This window comes from Mus caroli, unplaced genomic scaffold (assembly GCF_978045245.1).
Source record: "Mus caroli unplaced genomic scaffold, Mus_caroli_1 scaffold_3, whole genome shotgun sequence".
Taxonomy (NCBI): domain Eukaryota; kingdom Metazoa; phylum Chordata; class Mammalia; order Rodentia; family Muridae; genus Mus; species Mus caroli.
Window position 1 is genome coordinate 131,246,941 of NW_028227258.1, and position 13,262 is coordinate 131,260,202.

Here is a 13,262-nt window from a genome sequence, read left to right on the forward strand (position 1 = left end):
TAGGACCAGTGAGACAGCTGAATAGGTTAAGGCACCCATGCCAAGTTTGGGTCCCAGATGGTAGAAGAGAACTAACTACCATGGCCTGCTTCTCAGCCCGGTGAAGGCACCCACACACATACACAACACACACAAATAAATAAGACAAATGTAAATTTTACAAATAAAACTTTCTGCTTTTCTCATAATTTTAAAAACTTTCTTTATTGTATTACATATTAATATTTTATTGATCCTTTGTGAATTTCACATCATCTACCCCGTTCCCACCCATCTCCCTGACCCTTCATATCTGCCCTCCACCTTGGAAACCTGCTCCCCAAAAGAAAACAAAAAGAAATTAAAAAAAAAAAAAACAATCAAAGAAACGAGATCTCACTGTGGAAGCTGTGGTGTGTCAGTGTGTCACACACCATACCCTTTTGCCCAGATAGCTTTACTTGCAAACATTCATTGCAATGAGTCATTGGTCTGGTATGAGGCCTCTGGTTTCTGCTACACTATCAATACTGGATCTTCACTGGGACTCTGGGTCTCCTCTAGGATATCCTGTTGTGGCCCTGTGTCATGCAGATCCTACAGTTTTGGATCAGCGGGACAGACCCCTTCAGGAGTATCAGCAGATCATAGGTGGAATGGATGTTGGCGTGGACCGACTCAGAACCCAGGATCTGGGCCTGGGAAGTAGCTAAGCTGATCAGCCCGCCAACTCTCCTGTGCCCACACCACCAGGGTGAGCTCTCCTGTGCCCACACCACCAGGGTGAGCTCTCCTGTGCCCACACCACCAGGGTGAGCTCTCTTGTGCCCACACCATCAGGGTGAGCTCTCCTGCTCTCACCTCCTTAGGGCTGGCTCATGTGTGTTTGTGTGCACGTGGAGGTCCGAGGGCAGGCTGTGGAGGTCAGTTCTCCTTCCACCTTGAGGATTATGGAGATCCAACTGAGGTGTCAGTCAGGCTTGGCTGTGACCTTTCACCAGGCTTTTCTAAGTTAATTTAAAATCTTGACTAGAAGAGAGAGCCGATGGTCCTTTTCTCTGGGACAGTGGACAGACCATGTTAGGGAACTCGGTCCTCAGGCAAATCCCACTGAGAGGGGAAAATTACCTAACTCACTTTACCTCATGTAGAGTCTGCATATTTCTCTCTCTTTCTCTCTCTCTCTCTCTCTCTCTCTCTCTCTCTCTCTCTCTCTCTCTCTCTCTCTCTGTGTGTGTGTGTGTGTGTGTGTGTGTGTGTGTGTGTGTGTGTTTGCTCCTGTGCACAGGGAGATAAGAAGATGCCCTCAAGAGCTCATCCTCAGGCAACCTTCAACCTTCTTCCTGGGGACAAGGTTTCTCACTGAACTGGAACTTGCCAGAGATCTGATAATTTCCATCTTCCCAGAATTAGAATTACAAGTGTGTACTCCCATGGTGCTTGGCTTTTTAATGTTGGTTCTGAGTATTGAACTCAGGCCCCCATGCTTGCAAGACAACTACTTTATTGTCTGAGCTCTCTCCCAGTCTGTTTGGAGTCTTTCAAACAAGCTGGAAGTTATTTTGTATTATTTAGGTCACTTCTTCAATGTTAATATGAATCTCAGTAGCCAGGCAGTGGTGGCGCACGCCTTTGATCCCAGCACTAGGGAGGCAGAGGCAGGCGGATTTCTGAGTTTGAGGCCAGCCTGGTCTACAGAGTGAGTTTCAGGACAGCCAGGGCTACACAGAGAAACCCTCTCTCGAAAAACAAAAAACAAACAATATATATATATATATATATATATATATATATATATATATATATATATATATGAATCTCATTTGGGTCTCAGATCCTCCATTTCAAACCAGTTTCACATGATGCTAATTTGCCAATCTACACATTACAGTTTGAGGGATTTTAAAAAAGAACCACTTATAAAGTCCAGAGCTGCCAGATGGCTGGTCTTTTATAACAGAGTGGGTTTTCATTCTTTGATACAATTTAAACAGAGTTAATTCCAAAAGCTCTTATCTTCGAGCTTTTGAAAACAGAAACTAAATAATGAAACAAAGTAACAATAAAGCAGGGTGTGGCTGCACAGGCCTTTAGTTCCAGCACTCAGGAGGCAAAGACAGGCTAATGTCTGAGTTGGAGGCCAGCCTGGTCTACAGAGTGAGTTCCAGGACAGCCAGGGCTACACAGAGAAACCCTGTCTTTAAAAAAACAACAAACAAACAAAAAGAATAAAAGAAGTGAAAATGGCATAAATTTGAAATAGAGACTTTGCTCAGCTTCTGAGAACAGAAAACAGGCCCGTTTAAGGAAGAATGGTTGCAAACACAGAAGCCTTTTCTAGGGTGGGAAAGAAATGGTAGCTCCCTTCCCTCTCCTCTCCTCCCCTTCTTTTCCCTTCCCTTCCCTTCCCTTGTGCTGGGGATTTAACTCAGGACCTTGTTTATGCTATGTTTACCACTTAGTTGAATTTTGTACTTTAAAAAAGGAATTGTTTAAATAATTGTTTAAATAATACCAAGAAATATCAGTTGCTGGCAGATATCAGTACATTTGAGGTCAGACTGATCTACATTGTAAGACCCTATCTATAAATAAATAGAGTTACTGTATGTCCATTAGATACAATTTTTTATATTAATATGACATTTTAAAAATTATTTTTACATATTCACTTTACATCCAGCTCACTGCTCCCCTCCCGGCCACCGCCTCTCACAATCCTGCCCTCCATCCCACCTCTGCTTCTCCTCCAGGGAATCCCCCCAACCTGGCACATCAAGTCTCTTTGAGGCTCGAGGCTGGGCGCATCCTATCCCACTGAGTCCAGTTAAGGCAGCCCAGCTAGAAGAACATATCTATGTACAGGCAACAACTTTTGGCATAGCTCCCTGTTCCAGTTGTTTGGAACCCACATGAAGGTCAAGCTGCACATCTGCAACATATGTGTGGGGAGGCCTAGGTCCAGCTTGTGTATATTCTTTGGTTCAGTCTCTGAGAGCCCCAAGGGCCCAGGTTAGTTAACTCTGTGAAGTTCCTATCCCCTTCGGGGCCTGCAATCCTTCCTCCTATTCTTCCATAAGAGTCCCAAAGCTTCCTCCATTATTTGGCTGTGGGTATCTGCATCTGTCTGAGCTAGTTGGTAGGTGGAGACTCTCAAAGGACAGCTCCTGTCTGCAAGCATAACAATCTATGATTAATAGTATGACAGATTGGTGCTTGCTGGCTCAAGTTTAGCTGGCTATTGGTTGTCCATTCCCTCAGTCTCTGTTCCATGCCCTGTCCCTGCATTTCTTGTGGACAGGATAAATTTTGGGTAGAAAGTTTTGTGGGTAAGTTGATGTCTCTATTGCTCCATGGGGTCCTGCCTGGTTAAAGGAGGTGACTTCTTCCATGTCCCCAACACTGTGAGTCACCCCACTGACTCTTGGGCATCTCCCTTATTCCAAGCCTCTGTTTCTGGATATGAACCTCCCTACCTCCTAAACCCTGTCCATTGCTGATTTAGATGAATTCTCATGGTCATTTGGTCATCTCTCCTGTCCTTTCCCACACCTGATCCTGAATTCCCAACTTCCCCTCCCAGTTCTCTCCCTCCATCTGCCTCCTAAGGGTATTCTGCATTTTGTGGTTAATATCCACTTATAAGTGAGTATATACCATGCATATCCTTTGGGAATGAGTACCTCACTCAGGATGATATTCTCACGATCCATCCATTTGCCTGCAAATTTCATGATGTCTTTTTTTGTTTGTTTGTTTTTGTTTTTGTTTTTTCGAGACAGGGTTTCTCTGTATGGCTGTCCTGGAACTCATTTTGTAGACCAAACTGGCCTCAAACTCAGAAATCCACCTGCCTCTGCCTGCCGAGTGCTGGGATTAAAGGCGTGCACTACCACTGCCCGGCCTTTTTTTTTTTTTTTTTAATAGCTGAGTAGTATTCTATTGTGTAGATGCACCACCTTTTCTTTATCCATTCGTCAGTTGAGGGACATGTAGCTTGTTTCCAGTTTCTAGCTATTATGGATAGAGCTGCTATGAACGTAGCTGAGAAAGTGTCTTTGTGGGGTGGTGGAGCATCTTTTGGGTATATGCCCGTGAGTGGTATAGCTGTCTTAAGGTAGAACTATTCACAGTTTTCTGAGAAACCACCAAATTGATTTCCAAAGTGGTTGTACAAGTTTGTACTTCCACAAGCAATGGAAGAGTGTTCTCTTTGCTTGCTCCACATCCTCACCAGCATGCTGTCCCTTCAGTTTTTGATCTTAGCCATTCTGATGGGTGTAAGATGGGACCTCAGAGTTGTTGTGATTTGCATTTCCCTGAAGACTCAGGACTGTGAACATTTCTTTACGTGCTCCTTGGCCATTCGAGATTCCTCTGTTGAGAATTTTCTGTTTAGCTCTGTGCCCCATTTTTAAATTGGATTATTTGGGTTGTTGGTATCTAGCTTCTTGAGTTCTTTATTCATTTTAGATATTAGTCCTCTGTCAGAGATACAACCTTCTTTTACTAAACTGAGAAATAATGTTTCTGCCCCCTAGTTGCTGCGGTCCCCTTGGAAAGGTCACACATCAAAACAACAGTTGAGCTGGGCAGTGGTGGCACATTCCTTTAATCCCAACACTCAGGAGGCAGAGGCAGGTGTATTTCTGAATTCAAGGCCAGTCTGGTCTACAGAATGAGTTCCAGGACAGCCAGGGCTATACAGAGAAACCCTGTCTCAAAAAAAAAAAAAAAAAAAAAAAAAAAAAAAACCAACAACAACAACAAAAAAGTTGAGATCATGTAATGATCAAAGCAATAGACCAACACCAATCCACCTGTAAATCCATGTAAAAAGGGAGAGGGAGTTAGTTATACAAGGCTAGGTTAGAGAACTAAAAAAGAAAATGGAACAGAAACTCTTTGATACGTAATCTCAGAAGACAGGTATGTGTGGCCTGAAACAGAAGCAGTTTGTTTCATTCAGAAGAGACGTTCCTCGGGACTAACATAAAAACCCTTATCAAACACCTTATCAGGAGCTAACTGAAAGAGCCCTTGTTGAAATGCAATGGTCTCGACCTAAGTTCAAAGACAGCCAGAAACCTTATTTCACACATGATAGGGTAAGGACTGTTATTAGCTTTTCCTACCTTGCTTTTCCTCAGCAGAAGGCAGGATTGATGAACTCCAAGACCCACAGCAGTCTAGAATCATAAGACTCTGAGCCCCTCCTCCCACACTGGGAACTTTTGATTTGAGAAATTCAATCAACTTTCAGTTCCTGTATAAAGCCTTCCTTGCATCTCAAACAGCCTGCCTTTATTGGTTGGCAATAAAAATCCTGAATATCAGCCTTTCACCCATTGAGTACATTTATTGAATGCACACACACACACACACACACACACACACACACACACTCCTGCAGTAGAGACCAAGGTAGGAAAACATAAACCTTACACTTAAGTAGCTCACAGTAGCAGAGCTCTGTCAATATTTGCTCAAAAGCATGTGATAAAGTTCAAGGTAATTCAGTGGGGGAAAGAATAGTTTCACTGTTGCTTTTAGACAAACGATTCTGAGACAATTAGCTAGCCATCCACACACAAAGGAGTGAAGCTAGAACTCTTTATATGCTGTTTATAAAAAATAACTTAAAACAGACCAAAGACCTAGATATAAGAGTTAAAATTATAAAATTCTTAGGAGAGACTGTAGTTAGCCTTTATTGATCTTGAAGTAGAGAATGATTTTTTTTAGATATGATTCCAAAACATAAGAAACAAAAGAAGCAAGAAGATCTGGCCTTGATGGTGAGTGCCTTTAATTCCAGCAGAGTCAGGTGGAGCTCTGAGTTTGAGGTCAGCCTGGTCTACAGAGTGAGTTCTAGGGATATACAGAGAAACACTGTCTAGAAGAGCCAAAACCAAATGAATAAACAAACAAACAAACAAATAACAACAAAACCAACCAATTGAAAAAAAAAAAAGAACTTCAGGGACAAAGGATTTGAAAGGACAGTTCTCAAAAAATACATAAAGGAAAATTCATTAGATATTAGTGAAATGCTAGTAAAATCCTGATGAAATACCTCTATACACCCATTAGTAGAAGAAGAGGGTGGGGGAGATGGCTTCTCCAGTTAAGCTTCCTGTGACCAAGTCTGAGGACCTGCACTGGATCCCCAAGTTCTTCAGATGGAAGGACAGAATCAACTTGTGCAAGCTGTCCACTGACCTCCAGATGTGTGAAAAGCTCATACAAAATAAATAGATAAATAAATAAATGCAATAAAGAAGTTGAGGCTGGGAGATATCTCTGTGATTCAGGAACTTGCTATGCAGGCAGGAGGGCCAGAGTTTGGATTCCCTGTATCCCTGTAAATGCCAGGCAGGCATGGCAGCCCACCTGTAAATTCCAGCCTTGGGAGGCTGCCTGCTCACGTACGCAACACTTCCAAACTCCCGAACAACAAAAACAATAACAAAACCCAAAATGTTCTTCAAATGACAAATAGATAAACAAAGATCTAGTAATCCGTATTATAGCATTCAGTAGCAAAAAAGGAACAACTCGCTGATACACATTAACAGTACACAAATCTTGAAAACAGTACATCAAAGAGATCTTACATTCTAGGCTGTATATTATATGATCCTTTTTATAGTAAATGTCCAGAATAGGCATTCCATAGAGACAGAAAGCTTGTTATTTGTTACCTGGAGTAGCAGAAGGCTGCGAGAGGAAAGATACATAATTAGCATGGGGTCACTTGTGGGGGCATGATAACAAAGTTTTGAAATTACAGAATGCTAATGATTATACAACTATGTGTATATACTTACATATATACACTTGGGCATATACTTTAAACAAATAAATTTTATGTTATGTGAATTATACTTCAATTTAAAAAACCACACATGATAAGTACTATAAATACTGAATACCACAGAAGCAGCTGATGCCATCCGGGAGAGCTAAAGAAGATGGTGTGCAGAATTTGAAGAGCAATACCGAAAGAAGCCGGTAGGTGGAGAAAGTGGGTCAACCTGTGTTGGAGCAAGGGTGAGCAGGCTCAGTGGGTCAAGGCCTAAGTCTGACCCCTGGACCCCACAGTGGAAGAAGAGAACTGACTGCTGGGGGTTAACCTCTGAACTCCACACGCAGTCTATAGCATCTGTGAGCCCACACACAAATAATTAATAAAATAAATTTTAAAGAAAAACCACGCATGCCAGTCCTGCCATTGAGTAACTGTGTGGCCTTGTTCAGGGGACTTAATCTTACTATGGTGACTACCCTTCTCTCCCAGATGAAGACTAAGATCTACGTCATGGCCTGCTGTGTACATTACATGGGATGGCCCAGGTAGAGTACTCAACAGGAGTCCAACACATGCTGCCTTTCTTCCTGGTCAGCATTTTCTTTCCTTTTTTAATTTTTTTATTATTATTATTTTTTTTTTTTAGTTAGAGACAAATCTTTATTTTTAACTCTGATCTATCAAATTAGCGTTTCCCACCAACTCGGGGAGCAGAGACTTCCACAGGCCTCACAGGCTTTTATTTAGGTGCTGCTTTTGTGGGGACCCCGGCAGCAGCCATTGCTGTCTTCTTTGATGCCTGCTTGGCATCTTTTTGTTTCCTTGACAGACCAGATAGCCCGCTTTCACTGAGCTTTCTAACTTCAAGTTTCTGATTCTTCTTGGCAGTTATAGTAGCAAGAGATACACCATTGTCGGCTAGCTGGAATTTAACTACACGGCGGTTCTTTTCTTTTGAATTTCTTCCTCCTGACTGTCCTTGCGTTTCCTTCTGTAGAGGACAGTCCAGTTTATCTGTCTAGGATTCCTTTTGAAAGTGAATACGGACTTGCATTTTGCATTGAGAAACTGGAAAACCGTTTAGTCGGTCCTGGAGTAGCACCATGTCTGGGGTAGATCTTATAGCTGCTGAAACTGCATAGCTTGACCTTCACGGTGATAGCTGTCGGCCTGCCGGGGGAAGACCCTCTGCAGTATTTTCTTACTGCTAATTTCGGTGGATCTGATGGTGACTGTAAAGGCAGAGTAATGGGAAGGCATTCTTTGTGTCTGAATGGTGAGAAATTTGATGAGACTGAAGGCTAAGGCAGCAAGAGGCAGACACTGGAAGATGATTTTGAATAAAAAGACTATCTTAGAAAAGGTCTTTTAGGATTTATTCCTGAGAGATGCAGAAATCAGCTGACATTTGGGGGAGGAATAGAGAGTTGATTCTTTAGAGGTAGCCCAGAGTGAACTAACTGTTTCTATATGACCTCAAGAGAGGATGTGGTTTGTTAACTTTAGTGAGTACAAGCCAGTGCCTGGCATTTTGTTTTTGTTTAATTTTTATTTTATTTTAATTTTTTAAAGATTTGTTTATTTTTTGTATATATGAGTATGCTGTAGCTGTCTTCAGACACACCAGAAGAGGACATCAGATCCTGTTACAAACGGTTGTGAGCCACCATGTGGCTGGGAATTGAACTCAGGACGCCTGGAAGAGCAGTCAGTGATCTTAACTGCTGAGCCATCTCTTCAGTTCTTAATTTTATTTTTTGACACATGCTGGCTGAAGATGACCTTGAATTTCTGGTCCTTCCACTTCTACTTCATGAGTTCTGGGAATGCCACGCCCATCTACCCTTTTCCAAATATTGAGTTACCTGGAACATATCCTAGCCCTGTTACAAAGAGTACTCTGCTTCTGGGCTCTAACAAAACTACCTTGGGCCTAAACTCTGTTGTAGAATGAATAATCTGGTTAAGCCAGTTTTCTGTTACTATAACAAAGTAGCTGAGATAAGTAACTTATAAAGAAGGAAATGGCTTGTGATTTCAGAGGTTTGAGTCTGCGCTTACTCGGGACATATGCTTTTAGGTCTGTGGTGAGGTGGAATATCATGGCAGAAGTGTGAAGGTCCTGACTGGGACAGAGTGAGAAGGAGAGAGAGAAAGAGAGATAGAGAAGGAGAGCTATAAAGAAAAAAAGAGTGAGAGAGATCCACAGGGAATGGTGCTGCCCTTTCCACATCAATTAATTTAATTAAGGCAGCCTACAGACAAACCCAGAGGCCAACCTAAAGTAGACAATTCCTTACTGAAGTTCTCTTACCACAATTTAGGGGTTTTTGTTTGTTTGTTTGTTTTGTTTTTGATTTTTCGAGACAGGGTTTCTCTGTGTAGCCCTGGCTGTCCTGGAACTCACTCTGTAGACCAGGCTCAGAAATCTGCCTGCCTCTGCCTCCCAAGTGCTGGGATTAAAGGCGTGCACCACCTAAATTGCCTAGAAATTTAGGTTGTGTCAAGTAGACAATTAAAGTTATCCCAGCTGGTGATGGTGGAGGTGGTATAAAATGACAGCAGATTTGCATTCTGGTAAATTCATTGTGCCCATGGGGGTGGGGATAGGGATTAGTTGAAGGTGGAGCAGAATGGATTTTAGGGGTTCACAGGTGATGGTACTGGCAGAAATAAGAACTGAAATTGGCTTCATTCTAAAGCTCTGCTTCTCAAAAACGTTTCTGGGATGCCGCAATGATAAATGCACACCATGTAAAAAGGCTGAGGAGAAACAGGGCTTCACGGAATCTTTGAGAGCCTCGTGAGTACTTTATCTACTTGCACTGAGGTCTCATGGCACATGCGAACAACACGTATGAGGGGGGTGTGGAAGGGAACCATACGCATTCTGCGATGACCATGGATCCAGTGGATCACATGACATCTAAATGCCCTTGCAGCGGATCACATGACACCCAAGCGCCCTTGCAGCCGATCTCCTGCTCTGTGCTGTCATTATTCATCACCTGAGGAGAAACAGCTAACAGTGTCTACTGTACATTGCCACCCACGTGTACACAGAGGAAGATAAGACGGAGAAGCACGTGACTGACAGGCTGGTCATTCGCAAGAGTGTGTGAGAGGTAGCAGGCTATAGAAACATTTTTTGTTCCTTTAGTATTTGAGTTTGGTGATAGCACCTTCCTTTCAAGTAAGAGAAGGTAAGTCCATACACTTTTATTCTAACATGTAGAATGACATTTTATGCTGCATTCACTCAAATACACAGTTCTTCATTTGCCTTAACTAGTATATAAAGCTTTCCAAAGGGCCTTAAGGAGTTTTAGTAGACCTGAAACAGATACAAAATAATTTTTTAAAATTGTTATCAGATTTGAAAAAAGGATGAAAAGAGACATTTTAAGCCCACACAGGAAATGATATTCTCCCTTCTGAGGTTAAATATAGTTCTCATTCAACCACATCGTGCTTTAAGACGGGCTTATAGTAAGTAGTACTGCGTTTCTCAGTTATTGAGTGATGGCTATTTTTGGTTGTCAGCTTAACCACATCTGGAATTAACTAAAACCCAGTGGCTAGGTACACCTTTGAGGGATTTTTTTTCTTAATTAATCCCATTTGAAGTTGGAAGACCCACTTTTAATTTGAAACTTTGAAGGGGGAAGATCCACTTTCAATCTGGGTCACACGCTCTGCTGGAAGTCTATGTAAAGACATGGAAAAAGGACGCTCTCTGCCTGCTTTGTCCTCAGTCTTGGTTGGCCAGGCCATTCCTTCACTGGCATTAGAGGTGACTTCTTTGGGATGCCAGTGTATACTGGTGATCAGCTGAGACACCCAGCCTTGTGGACTGAACAACTACTGGATTCTTGGAGCCTCTGTTGTAGACAGCATTGTTGGACCACAGCCTGTAAGCCACTCTAAGAAGTCCCCTTTCTCTCTCTCACACAGAGAGGTCACAAAGGTTGCACCTCATGTGAACAGCTGAACTTGGTAAAGTAGGGTTCACCTAGGTGGTACTGGTTTTGAAGCATGATGGGGTCATGGCACTGGGAAAGTCCAGGAGAGGCCATTGGTGAAGGTGCAACCTCAGCAGCAGTTGAAGGCTCAGGTCTGAAGGGGTCACGAGGAAAGTAGAGGCTTGGCACCAAGAAGAGAGCCTCAGATAGGCTGTTGGTTGAAAGTGCAGCCCAGTTGTGGTAGAAGACACCAGCATTTTGCAGATGCCAGTACCATGAGATGATTAGCAAGAACAACAGCAACCATGGAGTTAGCTGGATACTGGAAGACAGGTTGTGTTGCTGCTGAAGGTGGAGCCAGAGACTTGATCCAGGCTCTTAGGAGGAGCTCAGGAGATTGTGAGTGAGTCTGAGACATCAAATACTGTGCTATTTATACAGTTGGAGCTTGGTTTGGGTTTGATTTGATTGTGCTCTGGGTCCTCCTTCTTGAAGTAAGGAGGTTTTAAACTTATTTCTGATTTTATAGGCACCCACAGAGACATTAGGTTTTTAAAAGACTTTGGATTTTAAAAGAGACTGGATATTTTAGAAAGCCTGGATTTGTAAGTGTTTGAATTTTTAAAGGCTATGAGACTTTCTAAGTTTGTAAAATGTTTTATATTGTGATGTCTTTATGTGTGATCTCAGGGATGGGAAAGAAAGGAAAATTTGTGGCTTAACAGTGATGTGTTTCTGTGTCAAATTGCTAAGGGGTCAGTTGTACTGTCTAGTTTTATGCCAACTTGACACAAGGCTAAAGTCATTGGAGAGGAGGGAGCCCCAACTGAGAAACTATCTTAATAATATCAGTGTGTAGGCAAGCCTGTAGGGCATTTCCTTAGTGATCAATGTGGGCAGGCCCCACCTATTGTGGCTGGTGATCCTGGTTCTGTAAGAACATAGACTGAACAAGCCAGTAAGCAGCAGCCCTCCATGGCCTCTGCATCAGCTCCTGTCCTGCTTCAGTTCCTGTTCTGACTTCCTTTGGTGATGAACGGTGATATAGAAGTGTAAGCCAAATAAACTCTTTCTCCCATGACCTGCTTTGGGGATGGTGTTTCATCACAGCAATGGAACCCTGAGACATTGAGATTAGTGTACTTCATCTCAGGAAACAGGAGACACTGTTTACGATCACCATGCTTCTTTCTCAGTCAAGAGCAACAGAGATTTGCTTATTTCTTGGATCTATGAAGCAAAGTTGCACTGTGTATGGATGTCTACAAAATCCACTTTTCAGACTATTTTGGATACATATCTTTAATGTTTTATAGTTGTAGTTAACTTTTGTTTTCTCTCTCTCTCTTTCTTTCTTTCTTCTTTTCTTTCTTTCTTTCTTTCTTTCTTTCTTTCTTTCTTTCTTTCTTTCTTTCTTTTTTTAAACACAGTCTTACATATCCCCGGCTAGCCTTAAAATTTCTGTTAGACCTGAGGAGGGGAAAAACATTTCCACAACTGTCTGATTAAGCAAGCTATACTTAGACTGGCTAAAGGCTGCCTCACCCAAGTTCGGATTTCAGAAAGCAGCCCCTCACTGGCTTTTGAGGTCTCTTTTGTGGGGCAAGGATTAGGGTTGATAGATTACAGCTGTTGAGAGTGTTGGCTGTTAGCACCAGGATTGGCTGTTAGCACCAGGACAGAAAAATGGGGAGGGACTCAGGGCTCAAGACCAGCTGTGAGGTATACAAGGGGAAGACACTATGTGGAAGGGAAGTCATCAGAGGTGCTCAGGAGTTTAGCAAGGCAAAGGAGTATACATCATGGGGTTACAAATTCAGCAGAGGTTGAAAAGCATGGTTTGCAGGATATCTTAAGTTCAGGAAACAGAAGCTTACAAGGTATGGGGACACCATCCCCAAAGCAGGACATGGGGGAAATGGTTTATTTGGCTTACACTTCTATAGCACCATTCATCACCAAAGGAAGTCAGAACAGGAACTCAAGCAGGGCAGGAACCTGGAGACAGGAGCTGATGCAGAGGCTGTGGAGGGCTGCTGCTTACTTGTCTTGTTCAGTCTGCTTTCTTATAGAACCAGGACCATCAGCCCAGGGCTGCCCCCAACCACAAGGTATGGGGTTTCTGCTTTACATTATATAGCCTAGGATAACTTTGAATTTTTATTCAAAACAACACTTCCTAAGGGCCTAGCCTTGTCTGGTTTATGTGGGGCTGGGTAGTGAACCGAAGACTTGATGCACGTTTCTGAAAGTATTCTAGCATCTTCTACATTTCCAGCGCTAAGCAGAACTTTTTCTATATTCGTCGCAGACCCCGGGCTAAGACAAAGATTCTGAGCCATAGAAATAGAGGGTGTCTGGGAAGGATCACTTATGGAAACACAGGCCAACTCACAGAGAGAACTGAGGTGGGAGGGAGCCTGGCAGTCGCTGGCCTCACGTGACCTCTGCGCCCCTCCGCCCCCCAGATCCCGCCCCTCGGCTCTTGGCTCTTGCAAGGGGGAAAAGGA

General features: G+C 42.9%; 1 pseudogene; it reads right to left on the reverse strand.

Moving 5' to 3' along the window:
* Positions 1 to 7,475: 7,475 nt before the first annotated feature.
* LOC110291084 (large ribosomal subunit protein eL24 pseudogene) lies at positions 7,476 to 9,679 on the reverse strand (annotated as a pseudogene).
* Between the last annotated feature and the right edge of the window lie 3,583 nt (positions 9,680 to 13,262).